Source organism: Hermetia illucens, chromosome 4 (assembly GCF_905115235.1).
Source record: "Hermetia illucens chromosome 4, iHerIll2.2.curated.20191125, whole genome shotgun sequence".
Classification (NCBI taxonomy): Eukaryota; Metazoa; Arthropoda; class Insecta; order Diptera; family Stratiomyidae; genus Hermetia; species Hermetia illucens.
Window position 1 is genome coordinate 153,191,839 of NC_051852.1, and position 22,544 is coordinate 153,214,382.

Here is a 22,544-nt window from a genome sequence, read left to right on the forward strand (position 1 = left end):
TGGGGAAACCTCTCGGCTGGTAGCTTGGCTAGTCTTCTGTACAGGCGACTCGATTTGATTGTGTCATGTTTGGCCAAACTGCTACATTTCACTCATTTCAGTAACTATGCAGTAACTTGCTATGCATTTTAGTGATGAAAAGCTCCATCTGGACAGTATTCAACACTTCTGGCTGCGAAAGAAGATCTCCTACACTGTCCGCCGACACGCATTTCCACACGCGAAACCAACTATATCCTGCGATTCCGTTCCATACGAAGGTTCCAGATTTTGGTGGCTTTCGAAAGATGGTTCTGGGACAATTTCTGAGCTTTCTGATCTCTGCCGCGTTCATACAAGAAACACGCTGTTTGTTAAGTCTGTCGAGTTCCTACTTCATCCCCAAAATTGGCGGCCAATCATTACGCAGCACCGGCAGTCAGGTTGTAATGGGGTCCAGCCTGGAACGAACTTCTCTTCTGAGGTGTACTTTCATCTTTAGGTGAAGATTGAATTTTCAACTCCATCCCCGGACGGGGCGGGAAATTTATGGAAGGGCAGATCCTCGCTCTTCAAACCCGATGAAAACTCGTGGCACTCACCCCACCTTACGATACCTCAGAGTGTTTTATGTCAACATGGTCAAGTCTGGATTTTCAACCTTACCCTATTAAGGGGAGAGGACGTGAGTATGCAAGAGGAAGGAGAAGGTCCCCCTCCCTGCTCAACCACGATAAGAATTTGTGGCAGCCATCCTCCTTAAAATTTATGGGGTTATATTGTCCAAACAGTAGGGTTCAGCTTTGAACCCCGTCTCCGCAGGCGGAGGAGGTATGTAGGGAGAAGTGGGAGGTCCTCTCTATCAAACCCCTTTAAAGAATCTAAGTGCTCACTCGCCTCCCCTTCTCAATAAAAAGTTATGACGCTTTAAATGGAGGGTATTTTGCTATCATCATGGCAAAGTTTGATTTCTCAGCGTTACCCCTGATAAGGCGAAGGTGATAGATCGGATATGCAGGAGGAAGAAAATGGTCTCCATTTCTAACCCCGTTGAGGAATTGTAGCGGTCATTACTCATTGAAAGGCTATGGCGCCCTGAAAAGGGCTACTTTCGTATCATTAATAACTTTATTGGTAGGGCAATCATCATTGCCATGTACAAGGAATTACAGAGGAGCCCCCTTGCCCTTCTTCTCGCACTCGACTCAGCTTTGAATGAGTACCTGAGTCAAATCAGGTTAATAATCTCGGGCGAGGGCAATGCTGACCACATTGCCTCCTATAGGGTACTGTCATCTTGTAGTGTACCGTTACGGTCTTGAATGAAGTGCTCTAACACACTTCAAGGCCCTAATCCAATTGGATGGTTGCGCCAAGATTATTATTATTATTATTAAAGTGACCATTATGGCTTTTTTGCGGGTAGAAAGTGGGACCTTTTGCTTCCTCTGGCATGTCCTCTTTACTCCTTCCCTTCCGGAGGCTAGACTGATACGTCAAATTTTACCATGATATTATCAAAATGCTTCCTATCATCACTTTTTAAGAGGGGTTAGCGCCGCGACTTCTCACTAGAGTTTCAGAAATATGGCCTCCTGCTTCTCCCTTCTCTCCTTTCCACCTGCGGGGATTGGGGGCGAAGTTACCCTTATCGTTTTGACATGAAAATAGTCCGACTTTGGGGTGCCATAAGCTTCTGAGGGTGGATGGCCACCATAGTTTTTTAAAGGGGTTAGTGAGAGGGAAGCTATAAGCTATTCTATATGTACTTCCCAACCTCCTCGCTTATCGTGGGTAGGGTTAAACTTTCGAAGGACCTACTATGATGATATTAAGAAAACCCTAATTTGAGGGTCCATAAAGGGGTGACTGCCACCAGTTTTCATCGGGTTTGACGACCTCTCTCACTTCCTTCATACACGTTTCATCCTGAAATTGGCCCAGAATCCAGCTGACTGTGCCGGCCATTGCCTCTCTGCGTGGGATTTCCCGACCATCGGCTTAATTTGATTCATTTCATCGAAGACATTTCCTGACTCGAATATGATACTATCATTAGGAGAGCAAGACCAGATTTACTTCGAGAAGAAGGCTCTGACCTTCGTGCAGACCTGGCTGTTCTTCGCTCCTCAATATTCGTTACATAACAATCTATCGACAAGACTGTGTTCTTCTTCATGGATCGCTCCAGCTACCTTTGCCGCGTGTTGGTAATCGCTGATCATTTGCGACCCTGGGCACTCACACTCTCTTTAGGGAACCAGCAATCGGCGTTCTTCCATATAGAGCAAGGCACGGTGTTTCTACCAGGGATGCAGACACTTCGTAGCATCATTCTATTGGCGAAATGGAGTCAGCTTCTATCTATATGATCAAAGTTTGCTGCGTATGGGATGGCAACTTCAAGACGAAAAGCTCTTATCCAAGAAGTGTTTCCCGATGATCGTGTAAAAAATGGTTTGTTTTTGTCAGGCTCCTTTTCAGTCAGATTCGCCACTCCGTTTGTCATGGAGTTGTTAGGAAGTGATTTAGCTTAGCTTGACACGCCTCCAGAGGTGTCTAGGAGCAGTATTTTTACACATCAGAAATAAGCTAGATAGTTAACACAACGAGCGCATGCTGGAAACGCGTGGCGTCCATCGTGACGCCAGCCAACGTAAATTGGGCTTTAAGTTAGCCGAACGATGCTGCCGGGTTTTTTCCCTAAAACCAAATTAAGCCAAATATGAAACTGGGATGGATGCCGACATCATCGCTGTCTTTGTGGGTTAGCCAGCATTCCACGGGAAAATTGTACGATTGAGCTTGTCTTTAATGTGTTGGAAGACGTCGCAGCCGATATACCAACCTGACATTGGCATAGCCTTTGTAAGAGCGAATCATATCCTCTGCAGGATTTAGTACCTTTTGTTGTACCATGGCATTATTTCTTTTCCTCAAGTACTTCTCTCCAGAGACGTTTATGAAAAAAGATACCCAAGTCGACCAAGCAAGATTCGATTTGCCTGGTTGGCAGGTAATTGTAGGTGGTTGCCAGTCGGAAATGAAGGTTGGTCTTTGATTGGAAGATTTCGCTACTAACCCATGCAGTGGCTCTGTGACACAGGCAGTGCTCCCTCTCTGTCGACGGCTGGAACGGGAAGAATGAACGCAGGCGTCGTAGTGTGCGAGGATATAAACGAGTACCCGTGTAAATGACCGCAAATCTTACATATGGCAAAGAATGAAACCACAGAATTCCTCCAACTCAAGAAAATTAGGGTGGTCTGTTTGAGCTGGGTAAGGCAATCAGTATTCGATGGAGAACAATATTCGGGTTTTAAGCCTCAAGAAATCGGGGAGTTGATAGCAACGACGCGTTGATTAATGAAACTGAATCGGAGTTTTATAAAGTTTGCCTTCAGTTTATGTTATCGGCTGTCAAATGAAGGGCTACACCTTCAACAAGCGGAAGTGTGAGAAAACTACCTAAACCCGTGTTGATGAGGAGCGATAAAATCGATACAGAAGACGCAGAAGAAAAGGGGAATGGACTTTGATGGATTCCTACCCAGAAAACCTAATTCCGCACCTATGAAAAGACTGTCAATAAGAGCGTGGAGACATCAACGATTACACACTGTCTTCCAAGTGGAAGCACCAGTTCAAATCGCGTTCTTGCTTGACAATTGAACTGGTGAATGACAACTCTACTTAGCATCGCTGTTCGTTTTGGTTACCGAGACCCAGTTAAAAGGAAGAACAACTTCATGGACTTGGGGGGGTGGGGGGTGATTTGAGGTATCAACTTAGCCTTAGAAGACGCATAAGAAGATCGGAAGATGAGTTTCGAAAAAAGTCCGCAGGGAGCTGCTGCGGTTGCGATTCTATCGTGAAGACCAAGAGAGTCCCGCATGACTAGGTATTGGATCCCATTTGTCAAGGATCAGACGAGAATTGTTAACTTCGAAAGGTCCGGAAAAGAAGTCATAAAACTTGGTCCTCATTATAAAAACCTTCAACTAGGTCCGTTTTCAGCCCAGCTCCCGTGTGTTTAATTTCGCACTTTCTTTTACTGTCTGGCTGCAGGCGTACATATTTCCTGATTTCGCTTCAATAGCTCCTGGCAACGGCATTGAACACTGCAATAATGCGAACCGTACCATTCGAGCCCACTTCAACTAGACACAGAACGGATGGCAACCTGAGAGCGAAAATCCTCTGACCTGAATCAATGGAATTTCCACAGGCCTCGAAGGGCGAGAGGCGTGGAAATTCTCGTCTAGGCCTAGATATCTTCTTTGTTTCGATTTTTCCACTTCCATGTCCATACATAGTTTTCCTATTCGCATTTTTGCTCGGCATCATTTCTACTCTTCTGGATTTTATTGTTTGGAAGAACTGAAGGAATGAACACAAAAAAAACGACACCAGAAAAACACTGAAAAATTCTTATAACGTACGATAATAAATTGTATGTGCTGGGTGAAATGTGTGTTTGAACGGGAGAGCACATATGTTTTATTTTCCGCATGTTTTTTCCCTAATCATAATCCCGGGTTTGTGCCGCTGTTGCTGGAGGATTCTTTGCGTTGCATTCGCTTACGCCGTTTTGTTGTTTAATTTACGGAGAGTTAACAACAGCAAAGTTATGAGCAGATGAACCGCAGAAGGGAGGGTGTGTAATATCTCTTCCCGCCCTAATAATAATTCATGTCATACGCGGCTGTTTGACAGTAGCAAGTCTTGAGGGTCCCGCGAAGAGAACGGGCTCCATTCATGATGTATTTATAAAAGTACGTCCAGTTGGTTCCTCCTGGAGAGTCTTGTGTTTACTTGTCCCAGATGTGATGAGGTCTTTTGTCGATTGTTATAGACAAACTGGTTTGCCGGAGATACTACTTCGTTTCAGTTCTATCCTCTCTAGGAACGCTAGTATCCCATACGCTTTTGCAGATATTCCTCGATTTCGAACCATGTTTCCAGGCAAAGCAAATTGCAGACCCTCATACCCCAGCGACCACAAATATTTTCCAGAAACATTGCCGGCGTCCTGCATTTTCTTCCGTCATCTAACAAGTCGTTTCCTTTTTAGCATCTTTTCATGCAACACAGAACACATCGACCATTAACCCCTGAACCAAGATGACTACCCCATCTCAATCTCAATCGATGTTTTGTTGCAGAAAACCGATATTGCCGTTGACTGTCTTTTGCTGGAGGTTGCTTTTGTGCCCATTTGGTATCCTCCCCAACTGTGTTGGTCCTCCTTCCTGATTCCGACGTCAGGAGCAATTTTCCACTTTACAATGCAGCCTATCGAATTTCGCACAAGGAATTTGTTACTCGTAAAAATTTTATTGGTTTATGGAAACTTATGGTTTGAAAATAGGCCTCTAATCGGTTGCCAGCTGGTGAAAAATGACAGTATGTGCTGGCACCTAAAGTGTTGGGAGCGAAAGCACGACAGGGAATTCAGGCACTTGGAAAATATGAAATGAAAATGAAGAACGGAGCCAGGGAAAAACTCATGCATATGTGGGGAAGGGTTTTTTTGTGGGTTTTCATATCTTCCCTCGTTATTTTTTGCAAGCGAAAGCATGCAGTGAAAATTGAGACATATTTTCCGTTTTCAAGAATTTAATATGTTTATCGATTTTTCTTTTGTTATTTTATTGGGTGGACGAGGAAATTCCAGTGGTTGTATGAAATTCGGGTTATGAATGGTATCATTGGATATGCATATATTTTTTTGGAGTTGTCTAGCACAAATGCAATTTCATGAAAAAAAAAATCGAGAGATCTTCTGATTTGGTCCTCCCTATGTCAGAACATGAAGTCTTAGGTAACTAATGCAGGGCTAAGAAACATTAGCTTAGCTTCTTCAGCCTTTATTCCGTTCAGAAGCGGGGTAGGCTGGTCTTAATCGGTTGCGTCATTTTTCTCGGTCAAAGGTCTGACTTGGAAGGAGTCATGAGGCTCTAAAATCACCGTGGAAGGTATCAAGCCCCCGTTGTTTAGGTCCATATTTTGGTCAATTTTCCATCGATTTCGATGTTCAAACCAATTTGGCTAGTGAGTTCTCGTCATTGGGAATTACATGTCCATACTATCGTGGATGCCCCTCTCGCAATTTTTCAACATCGATGCAACCACATATCGATCGCTGATGTCCTTGTTTCGGATGTGAGCATAGCGTGTTACGCCACTGGTCCAACGTTATATCTTTATCTCTATTATCGCGAGCCATCATTCATTGTTTTTTTATAGTCGGTCAACACTAAGAACTATAAAGAATGAACCGGTGGACGACACACACATAAAGTGTCCTCAAAGCACTATTAGACGATTAGACACATTCACACTCACGTTATTTTTATACGCTAGAGCTTATTCGCAAGGCGGGGCCGTATATAAATATTAGAATCGTGCCACTCTAGCTTGGAGGCCAAAGATCGATTCGTCCTGTTGCAGGATTATCGAAGTGAAGAAAACCACTCCGGCCACGAGTAATTTGTGGTCATATTTCGGGCCTGCTATGTTGTGCATCATTCGCGCTTGTGATACGCTAATATCTGCTGCCTTCTCCCAGTTCAACCATCTTCAGCCATTCTTTAATAGTGTTCATAGTCTTGTGAGCGTATTCCTCAACATTTTCAGGATGTTTTTCGTCGACAATGAGAGTAAAGCCATATTGTGGGTTCATTCTTCATTACATCCCACGTTCTTTAGGTTCTTAATTCTTATCGTAACGAAGCGTTCCTTTCGGAAATTTAATTCTTGCTCACTTAAATAACTAGGAACACTGATTTTAGTGGAATTCAACAATTTTTCGACGTCGAAATTCACCGCGGTGCAACCCTTCCTGAAGACTTTTTCAGCTAATATCAATATTGCGACTAATCAGTTAGATTATTGGGGAAGCCACAATTGCAAGCACTTAAGTCTCTTTTTAGACCCATTGTACTATCTTCTAAAATCGCAGGTTCCATGGCCTCCCGCCTGCGAGATCTGAGATCATCCTCCAGATACAGAGAATTCGCAGATTCATCGTTGAAATGAACATTACTCACGTATTTTCATGTCAAATCTGAGGAGACCAGCCACCTGTATATGAAGTGCGGGGTCACCTTTTCTTTCTCCTCATATTCGCTCATACAGCCAAGACAATCATTCCAATTTTTTCCATGTGATTGTTTAAGTAGTGCCTCCTAGCCCTAGCCCTCCTAAGGTTTTCATGTCCCACTTCTTCACGGACAACAAACATGGCGCTCTAGCAGCGCTAGAGCGGGATGTTTGTTGTCCGCTAGAAATTTCAATTCTTTGTGAAAGACTTTCGCCTCGCAGGAATTGAAATTTCCCCATTCGGCTGCGTCAATCTTCCAGAATAGACTTGACAGTGGATGACCGGATGCCAGATGCTGGCTTTGACTCAACCATTGCGGATCCCTGGCGAGCCAGTCTCTCAATTTCCTCGAGTGACCTGGCACCCACATTAGGAATGTTTCGATTGGTCGGCCAAGTTTCACCAGCAACTGGTGTCAACTCCACTTTAACTAGATTGATAAGTGCTGCTGCTAACACTGCCCAACTGTCGAAACAGATTCGAATGGCGCGACCCTGCCTGTCTCTAAACATATTTCTGTTCCCAATAAAATGACATATATCTCTGTTTGAAATATCGCGCCTGAAGCTTCGTGCAGTTAGGTTACCAGACGATGCACGCATTCATGAAAATAGTACGTCTAGCAGGGGACGTCTTTTGATGAGTTCATTGCAGTCTGTTCTGCTGTACAGCGCAAAGGTATAGGCTGACCATCGTGGCCAGGAGGTATATCATAAGCGTTTTGCACAAATGTAGACACGGGAAGCCTTGCAGGTGGCATCTGCCACTTTCTTTGAACCGGCCGTGGTAGTGATCGCGGGAGTGGTCCCCGTCGCCGTTCTTGCTAAGGAGCATAAAGCTAGGTACAAACGCAAGGAAGAAGGATCAAAGGAGGTGGTTGCTCGTGAAAAACGGCAACGTATACTAGATGAGTGGTAACTCTCTTGGCAAAATGAAACTGGAGGCAGATAGATTGCTCATTAGCAATTTAGGAGCGTGGCTGAATCGGAAAAATGGTTCCTACATAAGATTGGAAAGGCACGCTCTTTTTTCTTGTGGAAGGTGAGATGTGATTCGTCAGCACCTCTATTTAAACATAGGGGATCTCTCTCCAGACAACATTGTCGAGCAGATACTGAAGAGTGCTGACAGGTTGAGCCGTGTTGCGCATTATGTTCTTGTTCTTCCCGCTGCGAGGAAGCTAGAGTTCGACCGGCAGATGGGCTGGAAGGGAGGGGGTTTCTTGAACTAACAGTTGTTTTCCTCCTCTCCCCACCGTTCATGAAAAGAATTCCCTGATTTGAAGGTTCCGCAATGCGGAAGAGCTTGGGGGCTAGTCCGAAGTAATGTGACAAACGGTTCCAGGTTAGCTCTCTGACCATGGGATTTAGTTGGTAGTCCCATGGCACACCGTTTCGGGACTCCAACACTCTGTGCGTAAACGCATTCACCTACCCTACCTCAATTAAAAAAAAGGTACATGAAAATAGGCTTTATTATAGATGAAACTCTTGTGGGGAAAGCCCCCAGGTCTCACCTAACAGAGTCCTATAGCACTGAAAGCATCTTGCAGAATTTCTTATATGATGCTTCCACGTTAGCTTGGAGTGGAGATGTACTCTTAAATACTTGGCTGTTTGTCCCTGATAAGGTGGGTGGTATGTAGCTGCCCTACCTGACGTTCCTATTGACCATAACTATGGATTTCACAGAAATCACAGACTGGACTTTCTGTGGACTGTGGATCACATGCAGGGTTGCATTGGAGCAGTCACATACCGTGTCCCGAAAGATTAATTATATCCCTTGCTGTGCTCTCCTCAAATTTGGTTCACAACACTGGTGAACTACGCAACTCTACTCAGTACTTTCCCCATATTCGGTGCTTCTAATGCCAATTCACGGGAACTATCTTGTTATTAGCTTTCCCTTCACTTTTCGTTGGTGTGCAGCTTTGCATCATCTTACGCTTTTACGTCCCGTGGGGGTTTGACTTGCTTTCTTTGCACCTTTATAAACTAGTTGACACAGACAAGATCGGTCCACTGCCTACAAACTACTCGACTTTACCAATTTTGTTAACGGCAGGATGTGCATTTCATTGGTGTTGATTTTTCTAAAGCCACATCGGAGGCATTATCGTCGGTGAGAACACCCTCATCGGCCCCGAAAATTTACGGTGGTTCCAGCAAATTGTGAGGATGCAATTTCAATACAACAAAAAACTAGGCTCAGTGGATGCTTCGGCGGCGACTAATCGAAGCGCAGTACCACGTCGCCTTACAATTTTCGACCCTCTGAGCAGGCGTCCCTTTCTGGTCGACATGGTTCTTTCCGTTCCCCGTCCAAACGCGTTAATATCGTAAAAACTGCCGCGGACTCCTCTCTCATCCGCACTACGGCTGGACGTGAGTCCCGGATTGCGCCGAACGTTTTCGTGGCGATTCGTTTTGGCGGATATTAGCACTCCGATTTTAGGCGCCGACCTCTTGACCTACAGAACAATGCCTTAACAGATCTCGCCACCTCTTTTAAGTCCTCAAGAAAATTTCCACCTGCGCAAACGGTACTCTTTTCATTGTTTTCGAGGACACTGCCAACCATCCTCCGAAAACAACATTACTACTGAAAACATTTTCTCTCAGCACGATATGCAGCACCACTACCGGCTTCCCGATCTGCTCAAAAGTGCGTCCCCTATCACCCCAGGTTCGAAGATCTCATGAAACAGAGGATTTTTAGACCTTCCAATAGTTATCCCCACTCCATATGCTCCCTAAGCCAAATGGCGAAGGGAGATCTTGCGGAGATTATAGGAGTCTAAATGTTCAGACAATTCCCGACAAATACCTTATTCCGTCGTGTTTTTACGACCTTGGATTTGGTCAAGGTGTATCACCAAATCTCTGTTGCTCTCGAAGATATACCGAAAACGGCTATCTGCAAACCTTTTGCACTCTTCGAGTTCACCAGGATGAAATTTGGCTTGTTCAACGCAGCGCAAAAATTTCAGAGATTCATCTACTTTGTCCTACGAAATTCAACCGGACATGGTACATGGATAATGATTTGGTAGCCTCTTCTTCCGAATCTAAGCATTTGGGGCGTCTCAGATGCGTTTTTCAATGTCTTCTTGAGGCCGGGCTCGTTTTAAACATTGACAAATGAAAATTCAAGTGAAATTTCTCTGCCACATGATCACCCCTGATGGAATTCAACCAGACCCAAACATGGCGATCAAAAACTCTCCCCTACCAACCACGGAGGATCTGCGAAGGTTCTTGGGCATATTAAACTTCTATCGTTGTTTCTTGCCCAAGGCCGGTCATCACCAAGCGATCCTCAACGCTAATTTGCCTGGACCAAAAACAAAATTTTCGCGCGAGGTTGCGTGGTCTATTAAGGCTGTCCAGGTGTTAAAAACAACAACTTGTTGAGGTCAAGCCGTTCACTGTGTTTACGAACCACAAGCTTCCTACTTTCGCGCTTAAACAAAGGCACGATAAAGTGTCTCCTCGCCAGCTTCGGTAACTGAGCTTCATCAACCAGTTTATTTCCGATATCCAACACGTGTTTGGAAAAGACAACGTCGTCGCAGACGCTTTGTCGCAGTCTCCCCCGTGGTCTATTATAAGGCAATCGCTGAGGCACAGAAAGACGACGAGGAGCTTCAGAGCCTAAGGCCAAACTTCAAATTCAAGTTCAGGGTGTTTCTTATCTTCGCTCAAATTCCTACTTGCTCTACGAGATGTTAGACACGTGACCTAGGCCATTTATTTCGGTCGATTTTCGCAAGGACGTATCAGGACGTCAAATCGGTTAGTCACCGGAAAATATTTCTGCCCGACCATGAAAAAGGTCATAATCTCTTGGGCCAGACAGTGCATCGCGTGCCACAAGTGTAAGATCAACAAGCATATAAACATGGAAGTAGGCGTATTTCTTTGGTCGACCAAGTGCTTCCACACCATCCAACTCGATATGATTGGCCCTTTGCGAGGCTCGCACGGATACAAGTATTGCCTCACAATCACCGACAGGTTTACGCGGTGGCCTGAAACAACACTTCTGACTGACATTAATAATAATCGCGTGCATAACAATCCGATTGGATCAGGGCCTTGAAGTTCTACGGTATTCTACAGGATTACAGCACCTTATAGGAGGCAGTGTATAGGTCAGCATTGCGCTCGCCCGAGATTACTATCCTGATTTAACTCAGGTACTCACAGCTTCACAGCTTTTCTCGGAGTTAGGTATGCTCCTGGGTTTCAAAGGTCACAGGACCACTGCATACCATCCACATTCCAATGGGACAATAAAGTGCACGTGCGAAACAGTCGACCACATTATATTTTCGTTTGACTCAACGTCCACCCGCAATGCGTGTTAATACATACGTAGCGCAATTGTTTTTGAGGTTTCCTTTGCGGAGCTCGATATATACGCTCTCTCCTCTCTTCCTTCTGTCAGGAATGTCTGAATTATCCTCATAAATCAGCCGGGTCTGGTTTCAACAACGAAGTCTCCCTTGATTTTCCTGCGAACATTCAGAAGGTTTTTCCCAGTTACGAAAGGTATGGTGAGGTTACCTGCAGGCTTGGTTTCCTGATTTCCTTGTAAATCATATATTGAGGGCTTGTTTTGCAGACCTCGAATAAGTGACCGTCTGCAAATTTCTTGCTTTCTTTCCACCAGTGCATACAACCGGTATGTGGCTAAGTTTAAGGCGTGTGCAACACTGCTTAAGAGACACATGCACTTTGCGTCGGTAAGCTAGTCAGCTTATCTTTTCTTTGCGGTTTGCGTGTCTCTGTAGCCTTCCTGAGTCCCTTATTGCTGACTCTTCTAAACCGAGCAGTTCGAATGGTTTTTCCAAAGTTTTGCGAATTTTCTCCTTTGTCGTGACCCTCTTGTTATTCTTGCATTTTATGGCCATTTCAGACTTTTTGGTTTTGACTTGACCCTGTTCTTTCAAGAACTTCTTTACATTGGAGAGAAACGCCTTCAGCTGGAGCGTCAAATCCTCCTCGTCTGATCCAACTGACGTTTCATCTGAAGCACTGCTCTGAATCGAATTTAATTTTCCTTAAGTTCTTGATGTGTGTCAAATTTACTTTTTCTGCGGTTGACGCAGTCTTTTTAGTCCAGAAGAAGATTGTTCGATGCCTTTGCGGTCATGTGGACTACCAAATGAAAAGTCCAACGGTGTCCGACCCAAACCATAACGAATGGTTGATTTTGGCGATCTTGGCCGGTTGGAGCAGAATCCGGGATTCACTATTGCAAATAATTGTTAAAACTGGCCAAATTGCTGTAGTCTTACTTCCTTATTTTTGTCAGTGGGAGAACATGATTTTTTGACTCTTTTAAGGTTTGATTTTGAGCAACCTTTTCGCAATTTCATTCTATCTACCGATCTTGCGAGTGCTCAAATGCACCCTTTAGATCTCGTTTGACTTGCCTCTGAATGAGCACAGAGTTTCTGGAAGTATTAACGAAACCTTTTCTCTTTCTTCGGTTACTTTCACGTTATGGTCGAGCCTTCGGGAAATCCAATATCAGTTCAGCAAGCAGTTGAGCAAAGGCTCACTTTGTTTTACTATTGGGAATCCTTATCTCACTGAATAGGAAAGCGCCCAATAATTTAATCCCATGGCCCTATTATTGCTTCTTGACTTTTGTTTGCTATTCAGTTTTTGTTAAGAACTCCCGGATAAGCCGATAACTTATTCAGAAGACTCGCTTGCAAAAAGTATCTCCATTGTTATGGCCTCATCATCATTTTGATAGAACTTTTAAGGGCACCTTGGAGCCAGTGCTGAATATAGTTCAGGACAGTTTAGACCACTTTCAGTACTAGTTTGGAGGACAGGTGCAATATGGCGGTCGTAAGCGAGTGTTTCTGTGAATGATATAGTTTTCTCTTGTCAATCGAGAGGCCTATCAGGCAATGTACCTGATCACTATTGTCGACAACATCAAGCTGTATAGAAGCAGATACCCGTTGTCAAGGTTGAAAAAGATTAGAAAACACGAAGAAGAGATTTTCTGATTAGATGCCATAACTTACAAACTCAACGCTGAAGTAGATTTCAAGTGTGGGATCATTGCCTGTCATACCATGACAAAATTGAATTTTATTGAATTTTCTCAACAATATCTACATCAACACATGAGATTTGAACCCGGGGCACGGGATTGAGATTGCGAAGCTGACGTTTTAGTCAGGTCAGACGATCTTCAATATTGTAAATGATATGCCTGTCAAGGGTAAAGAAAAAGTCCCTGAAGGCCAATCAGAAAAAATTATCTTGCTATTTCTAGGCATTACGGGGACTATCGACCTAATTCTACGTATGTTCCAACAAACAGTTCGAACCAAAGGTGACCTCCACATCGTCCTGGTGAAAATGAGAAAATTCAAAGTTAGAGAAAGTCAGCCAACTATTGAAAACCTCAACTCACTGAGGATAATGAAACAAACAACGGAAAAATCCAAAAAATTAGCACTCGGAACGAGCATGTACATTACATAAATTGAACCCCCAAATGTATCTATGAAAAAGTTCCTACATCCGTTGCAAAATAAATACTTTTCCTATGCTTTGTATTTAGTGCATTCTCACTTAACATCACCATTAATTTTTGCCCCATGTGTTGTTCAACTTTCAACTACATAAACAATTCAATAACAACAAAGCAGACCACGGGAAACAGATCACCCAACATCCCAGCCTCACAAAGCACAACCCTCGTATATCACTACAAAGTTTTTGGCACTTTTGTACGTGTGCCAAAATTAATTTTTTTTAATAAGCTTTAATTTTTCCTTTCTTTTCATTTTTGAATTTATAATTTCAAAGGAGAACCATTGAAGCCTTACACAATGTTTATTCGTGTATTCTGTGTCTACGGACTAGCTTAAGTGGGGGCTCTATTTCTAGATTCTCGTGAATCTTGAAACTTCCATTCATTCTTGTTTTTTTCACTAGGAGGAAACTGGACCGAGGGGAGGGAGGGGGAGGGAACAGGAGCGAGAAAACTCGGCCTGAGTTCAATGGAAAGTGACGTTTATGTGTGGGAAAACTCAAAATATCACTGAGACTTTGTTGGATGGTATATGAGCGTAAAATGAGCGACTGTTGATAGATTTTTTTATATAAAGGAATAATGAGGGTGTTGTTTGCTGTGGTTTTTCTTCGAAAGAATTTTTATTAGGAAAATGGCAAGGGAAGGTTATTGCTTGTTGATTAAGGAGATTATTTGGTTATTTTTAGGATGGGAGACACTAGAAATTCAGATGAGATTATGTTTATATAAAATGATATGCTTGGAGATTAAGGAAGTCTTTAAGAAGGCCATGGTTTTTTCAATGGAATATTGAATGTGACATTCATCTATTAATAGAAGATTAGTTTCTTGGCATTATCCTATTTTGTCTGGTTGCCGCAATTAACCCACTTTCTACTTTTATCTATTTGATTTCAGTGGTAGTTAAAAGTTGAGCAATCAGAGCTACGAACTAAAGAGTAATCAGGTTAGCCTGAGGTATCTCCTAATCACTTCGTGTTTTCTGACGAATTTATTCCAACAATGTTCTTTAGAAATATGGTATGTCAATGTCAGGCGAGAAATCCGTGCCTTTCCAAATGATACCTAAGCTATAATAACGAACGTAATATAACAAAATGGGTTTGTGATACTGAATGTGATGTGACACCACATCACCTTCTGAAAAAAGGGATGTTAAAATGTAATATCACAAACATCATCAGTGATATTAAGCCAACGACAGCAAGGAAAATGGAGCCATTTTCATCCAAAAGAAGGAAATTAAAAAAAATCAGCAAAAATAGAGCAAGAAATTTTCATAAATCTTGCAAACAAACAGTCACCTGAACTCCCGTAATGTACTTTTGTGCAAAGAACGGTGTGACATATCGAATGATATATTACAGTTTTAGTCGGTGACGTTGAGTGATGTCTTGCGATATCATACTACATCGGTATGGACATTACCAAACATAACCTATCAAAAGGTGTCATGTCATCGTCACATTTCCATTGGGTGGTGATTGGGATATTTTGATCGGGTGATAATTATCCAGAATGTGATCTACTATAAATTTAAACGACATGGGCCGACAACCACTTTCATTCGTAATTGAAGAAAAGTGATTCAGTGACTTCGATTTCCCACTATATGGACGCAAGTAGTATCTTGCACGGCAAGATCCGACCGGGCAGCACGGTATTCTCCTGTTCGAGCCAAACGAAGATATAATTTTCTCCCCGTTCTGATCCGAGCTGAAATTCTTGCTCAACGGAATTACATCAGGTTCGTGAAAGTTTGAGTACGTTGCTGATAATTTCGACGCTAAACTACTAGTCTGAGCGCGCATCTCATCTCAATCCGTTAGAAAAAAATAAGAATATATATTCTACTACTACGCTCCGTCAGTTGGCTGCTCAAGCCAACATAATGCTTAGGCTTTCACTATCAACACGATTTCGAACCAGGAAGATTCCCTGATCAAATCCTCCTCCTTAATCGACTAGACAAGCTCGAAGCTAACTTGCTTAAAAACTAAGAGCCAAAGCAGAGGACGGTTCAATCGTCAAGGCAGTTCAATGTCTGCACCCAAAAGGAGGTCACTACAATTGCCTTCCTAGGGACCGTTCCAGGAAGTGCCAAACTACTTGCGATTGGACAGAGTCTTCATGTAAAAAGCAAGATAAATAGGAAAGCATCTGCGCGCTCAAGCAGTCCGGGTAACGTCAAAAAGAAATGCTTGAATCTTATGCATTCAATTACACGACTCGTACTTTTAATGGACACTATTGCTGGTGCTTCGGTTGTAGCTAACAAGCATGCTAACAGCAACAAGGAGCCAACTGCCCTTATATTCCTCGTTCTAACGACAAGCTTATCTAGAGTCCTGGTGTACTTCTCATTCTAACGACAAGCTTATCTAGAGTCCTGGTGAGCAACTCTTATTATCGACGAGGTCATCTTTCCTGGACATTTCTCATTGCCGTCATTACCGCACCTCTCTTTCGAGGCGACATTATTCCTAATTTAGGAATCGCCATAGATTTGCAGACCAGGAAGGCCACGGATAAATTGAAAGAGATTTCTGCTTATGACAATGTTGCCTCCAGTGGCTTGTCTATATTTTTTTCAATCGATTGTACGGAACCACACCAGGCCCTTCCCGTGAATTTCGACTGTAACATCAGTCCATCAAATTTTTTTAAGTCAACGAGCATGCTGTGTATCATCACATCCTTTAACAGTTAGTTTAAAGTAGCCAACATAGCTTGCTGCCTTCTTCCTCGTGAGCTGAAGGTAGCCAAGGCTGTAATACATCAACAAGGGCCTGGGTCATCTCTCGAGCAGTTCTTAGTCCAACCTACTGCGTTTAGTTTCAAAGAGCATCAGAAAATTAATGCGTTACAATCTCTCACGGGTCCACGATTTTTCAGCTCCGCTACAAAAGTGTACAATCTTTTCCAAGATAAAACATTTTTTTAAGATAGATTTCACCAAGTTCTAATTCTACCAGTCGATACCTCCAAAACGCAGAATCATATCACCTTTTTCTAATGCTACTTTGACAGGTGCTTCATCGACATCCTGATTGTCTCAAAAAGAAAAAACCAAGTAACATGAGTAGCATCTGAAAACTGTGTTCCAGGTTGACATAGTGGTAGTGGGTTATACTGAGTGCACTCAGCATTCCTGCCAGTGGATTCGAGGCCTATTTAACACCTCTGTCGCAACTAAAGGGTATGGCGGTCGAGTTATACAGCATAACTCCTCGCTTGCATCCGTGATATAGGCGCGACCATCAGGGAACTCCGTCAAAGGGAGCAAACCGCAAATAACCGGGCTCAAAGCACATCACCCAGGGATTCCCATGGAGCATGTGCTCCCAGGGAGCCATTGCAGACTCGGGTCAAAATACCCCCTTAGAGTACGTCAGGTCGGCATTCCCTAATGACTTCATTGGAATCGACCTGGTGCGGAGAACCAAAATGAAATTTGCTCCCCACAGAACACACTCTTGACTGGAGGCAAGGTTCCGCGAGAAAAGAAACTCATTCAAGCTGTCATGTTTCGTCAGGAAAAGGACCTATTTCAAATCCAAAAATCTCCCATTGAGGTCCTTCTGGCAGACGCACATTTTATGTGATCCGACCTTCCCCACATTCGTTCCATATAATCTAACTTGATCTGGTACTACCTGATCACCACTAACTAAGTCCGTTTGCAGCAAAGGTGCACCTCTTCTGATAATGTAGGCTCTGGCATACCGGACTACTCCTAGACCAACACTACTTGTATGGCGTCGATCGAGACCGTGCCACATAAAGGTAGACACGCTGACGGGTGTAGAGTAGGTTGCTGACCTCCACCGTCATCGCAAACATATACAATAGGTGGGACTCGTACGAAGAAGATGCAAGAAAGAGTCCTACATATATGGATCCAGCAGCTACTGCTTAGGCCCCATTAACACCTCATACACCTTGACATACATATCAATTTAATTAAATACTCTCTAAACTCGATCAGGTGTGGGCACAGCGCATTCGTTCCGTGGGTTCAACTCCCAAGTATGCCACTTTCTTCTGGGATTGTAAATTTGCTTCATTCAACTTAACTAGAGGAATTAAGGCGTAGGAGGTGAAATTAACATTTCGAAAGCCATACTGCCATTAGGGTGCCAGATAAGACGTTATCACCTCCTGTCGCTGGACTGTTATCATCTCCAGAACTGTCCCATTGGGCGAGGGAAGAACTATTACCTGCAGGACCAATAATTACTCTTGTCCACAGGTGGTTTCAGAAAAACAACTAATCTTGCTAGTCTTCCGGAATGCAGGGAAATAGTTCTCCCCTAGGCAACACTTATGCAAATATTGAACATAAGATGGGCTCGTTCACCAGTCATCCAACCAGGTGATTTTCGAGACCTGAGCCTCTCAATGATCTTCTCGATCTCACAACACTGCAGGTAAGGAATTCCTTCCATCCCCTTTCAGGGTAATTGTCAGGGGACACTGAATATTCGGATTTCACAGTTAGGAAACAGTTCACCCAGTAAGGTACAAAAAGTATTATGCCGTGTCAGTATAGTCTCTCCGTTCACCTTGACGCCAGCAGTGTCGAGACTTCATTTCCCTTCGGATATCTGGTAGACCCGTCCCCAAGAGCTATTGCTATGTTCAGCAACGAAACGCCTCCAATCTTCTTCTGACAGCCTCAATGGCTGTTAGTAGGAAGAAACACCTCGCCTATATGCCAGCTTGATTTGGTCAATATCTAAAAGAGAGTCCATAGCATTCCGATGGCGCGTCATTTGGAATCTATTCGATGAACTTCCCTACGCTTACTACGTAGAGCATTCGTCCACCACTTGATAAATTTCTCAGTCTTCTATTAGGACTCAGCAGCACTATTCACGGAACGTATCCACAATTCAACAACTTAACTTTTTCATTCACTGACGTGTTAACTCCTTCACCCGAGTAACATATTCCGCTCAGTTACAGCCACGCGTTTTTCAACGAATGGGCGTAAGTGAGGGGTCAACACTCATCTTTACAGTCCTATCGACCAGCAATACTTCAGTAGGAGTATGTGGTTACTGATATCGAATCCAACTAACAATCCTCATGGCAGGACAAACACCTTTGCTGTAACATTTACAAATTTGTAAATATTTGACGGGACATTCAAACCCAACAAATTGTGCTTCAACAGCGTTTCAGGCAATGCTGCTCCCCTATATATATCATGGTGACAAGATTTGGGCTGGGCAATCTTGTTGTGTCAAATAGGCAAGATCGCATTCGCTTCTATGCCCAGGATACCACTATACCACGAAGACGCGGAACCACCTTATCCAGATACCTGATATACTGCTCTAGGTCGTCTATGAGTGGACAGTACATGCCTACAGAAAACTAGCGGCCCAAAGGCGCCGCGATTGAGGCACATATGCTCCACTCATCAGTGAGACTTTCAGCACAGGCATAATGTAGACGCTTATGATTAAGTACAACGGTCGCCTTCGCAGGCAAACCCCGGACGTAGCCATTCACTGTTCAAGGTTCCTGAAACATGACCACCGTAATGCTGCACTCGCGTATGTCCTGGCTGAGATCGTACATTACGACAGTTGTTCTAGCGTAATTGAACTACAGCAGTCTTAGCGATATGACACTTAGTGGCGGAAATCAACCTTGGCTGCCCTTGCGACTGGAAGCCGCTGTAACACGCAATTCGGGCAGTGTTGCAGGACGAGATTATATGTCCACTCTGCTAGGAACGGGCGCACACATGGACTTTCGTGTGACAATCATCCACCCCATGATCGAAAGCGGACATTTAGGGGATGCAAGGAGCAAGTTATGCAGCTTGACTCTCTAAGTGAACCATTTTACATGCACACTCTCAGTGGACGTCCTTCTGTGGATACTCGCGGGCGGTCCGTCTATGGCAGCATTACCCCTTTCTTGAATTACTCGAAGGACATCGGGTCTCCCAAGTAGTTCAATCAATGTATTGGCACTGATGAGGTTCATTTTCTGGGCCATTGACACTTGCATCTCATGTTCGGAAAACTTCGGGTTCTCCACAACCTTCTTAAGGTCCTTCTGTTATGTGCTTTTTTGGAGGCTACCCTAAGGCCACCTCCTCAGACTTCAACGGTTCACGGTATGAAAACTAACTTTCAGTGCAGGAGACACTTCGCACATTACCATTTGTGTGACTTCCTTCGGCGAACCATCTTTATTTCCACTTGACACCAGAATCAACCATGTCTCGACCGGATATGCTATCAGAGAATTTGCCCAACCGATTATAATTACTGACTTTGGGCAGTTTCTCGGCATGATCTACATCTAGAGGTCTCATTCACCCAACACTGCCAAAATTTAGGCAATGCTCCACGCTTGCATCCGTGTAAGTAAAAATAAAGTGACCAATTCTGTGGACTCTGAAAGAGGAGAAGACGTTCAAAACAGCAATTCATTGATGTTACACTCCTGAGAGATAACCTAGGGGAATGCAGAGCTTTTCATCCGCGCTAATGCTTCTGATTGCGTCCTTCAATAATTTTATGACGGAAACTGGGAAATCCTGGGTACATGATGATCATTGAATATGAAGTGATCCCTGACTGGCCTATTATTTCGGCCAATTCACTGCGATTACATAGCGTGAAATATAACATGAGGAACATAATATTCGTATCTTATCTTGGATTGGGATGCAAACTGATTGTTCGCTAAGTCTTTTGCAAACTTTGTATAGCGTTGTGATTAGCACCTATAGGTCCTAGTCAAATAGTCGTAATACAAGTACCTTTCCTTCTTTGAAAGATATTGCTATGGAATCTGCAGAGCTTTAATTTCGTCTGTTTTAGTTGGTTTCATGTCAGAGGTGTACTTCTAATTAAAATGTTGGCCTACGCATCAAGAGGAAGGCGCTCCAACACCTACCTCTTCATATGTTGGTCTTACTTCATTGTTCATTCATCATTGATTCTATAATTTACCGTCTATCTACGCAGAGACAGCGTGAAATAGCAAAAACAACCGGTGTCCTATTTGGTCCTGCTTTAATAAGGAACTCTAAATATCCTGGTTTTGTGCCGAGGTCCACCAATTTGATATATTACCTAGTAGTTGTTTGGTGTCCTGATCGACAGGGTCGCAATCAATCATCGCAACCATCACATCGTCAAAGTTAGCAGCTTTTTCATGATTAATTCTAAAATAAGCCCAAAACGTTAGTTGCACATTGAAAGTGGAAAGTTTGGTGCAAAACATGAAATTACTTACAAAGTTTTTATATGTATACCCAGGAGGTTTTTGTCTAAAGTCCCCCGCAGAGTTGATCAATGTATGGTTTCTGTATTTTTGTGCTTTTTTCCATTTTTTTCTTGCTGGCGCTTTTTTGATCCTAAAGAAGGGAGACATGTTCCTTTTTTAAGGATCGAAATGGCCTAGATGATAATTTTTCAAAGGAGTTTGAGTTCGATTGACCTTCTAGACGTAATTGGATGAAAAAACAAATCTATTCTTGTCCAAACCATTATCACAACTTTTTCATGTCGAAATCTGGTCTTTATTCCAAATCGTATCTTCTTATCTCTGCTAAATTATTAATTAAAAGTTTTGCTTTTCTCTGATTTAAAGTATAGATTGCATTGTTTACCTCTCCAGATTGGGAAAAAAATCTATCAAACCATATTTTCTACACTTTATATTGTAATAAATCCAAATTTTTTGGTGATTATCTTCTAAACGAAAAAAGATTTACAGAAACACAAAGAAGGAAAAAATCTTTTATACGAAATTTTTACCTTGATCAAGTGAATGTCTTTGTTTCCTGTCCGGTATATAAACACAAAACCATACAAGCAAACGTAAATCCACTCTCCAAATTAATTATTTCCAAACTTGATGATTCGAAAATTTACTACGCATCCGTGCTAAAAATAAAATTATCCAAAAAAGATTGCCGCAAAGTGTTTAGTCGCAATTGCAAAGATTACCTGAAATATTCGTGTAATAGGGAAGGAAGAAATAAACTGTTTTTATGGGATCTTTTTTTACGAAAATTTCTACTTGAATATGGCTGAGGTGATTAAGAGAAATATGTGGAAAATGTACATATGTAGGTTCGGTGCTTGGTCTCGCCCGGAAGATATAAATATTTAGATGGGCAATCATCGCATATGGTTTCAGCACGAATTACCTCTCAAATTTGAAGCTATTTACATAATTTTAGTGAGTACTAAATAGATATATTAGTTTATTTATAGTTTTGGATCGGACTGAGTCAGGAAACTATCTTGTTTGCTATTTCATTACAGGTTGTGAATCATTTTTATTTACAGAAATTAGTAGAAGTGGTTAAGGCTCTTCCTTTTCAAAATGAAAAAAATCTTTTTGTGAACTAACATTTTTCCTTTTTTGTCAGGTGAGTTTATGAAAACTTTCTATTGGAGATTCACGTAAGTACACTAGTTGAATGGTACTGAGTGCGCGTTAGCCTGTGTTTTGTGCCACATGTTCACTGTGCTTGTCCCGCTGCTATAGGTTTCTCACTTGCGTAACAAAATGGATGGAAATGAAACCTAAGGAGTGATTTGGTAAGAATTCAGGATATTGCTTACCGTGTGGTCATTCCTTTGGCTATTGATGCCTAACTAATGATGAACTTATTGGGTGTAGTCTCACTAGCGCCTGAGCATTCGGAACAAAAAATCAAACGGCTCCTAGTCAATTGAGCTCCAAGAAGATCCCTCAGGTGTTCTCCTCCATTGCAAAAGTAGAGCCTTTTTCGTTTCATCTATCTTTTCTGAGTCTTTATCTGTCTAACCTCGGTAGTTTTTGGCAGATGTGATCTCCTGCGTTTTGAGTCATTCCTTATCCATATTCAGCTTGTTTCTTTGAC

At 42.8% G+C, this 22,544-nt stretch overlaps 1 protein-coding gene and 1 long non-coding RNA gene across 2 annotated transcripts in view; one reads left to right on the plus strand and one right to left on the minus strand.

Annotated features, from left to right (window-relative positions):
• LOC119653520 (ras-related protein Rap-2c) overlaps nt 1-22,544 on the plus strand; it is a 468,746-nt gene that overhangs the window by 42,368 nt on the left and 403,834 nt on the right. The window lies entirely within an intron of this gene.
• On the minus strand, nt 21,246-21,673 carry LOC119653522. Its single transcript, XR_005249712.1, has 3 exons — nt 21,640-21,673; nt 21,448-21,576; nt 21,246-21,384 (listed from the first exon to the last, which is right to left on the minus strand). It is a non-coding gene; the product is annotated as an uncharacterized LOC119653522 (long non-coding RNA).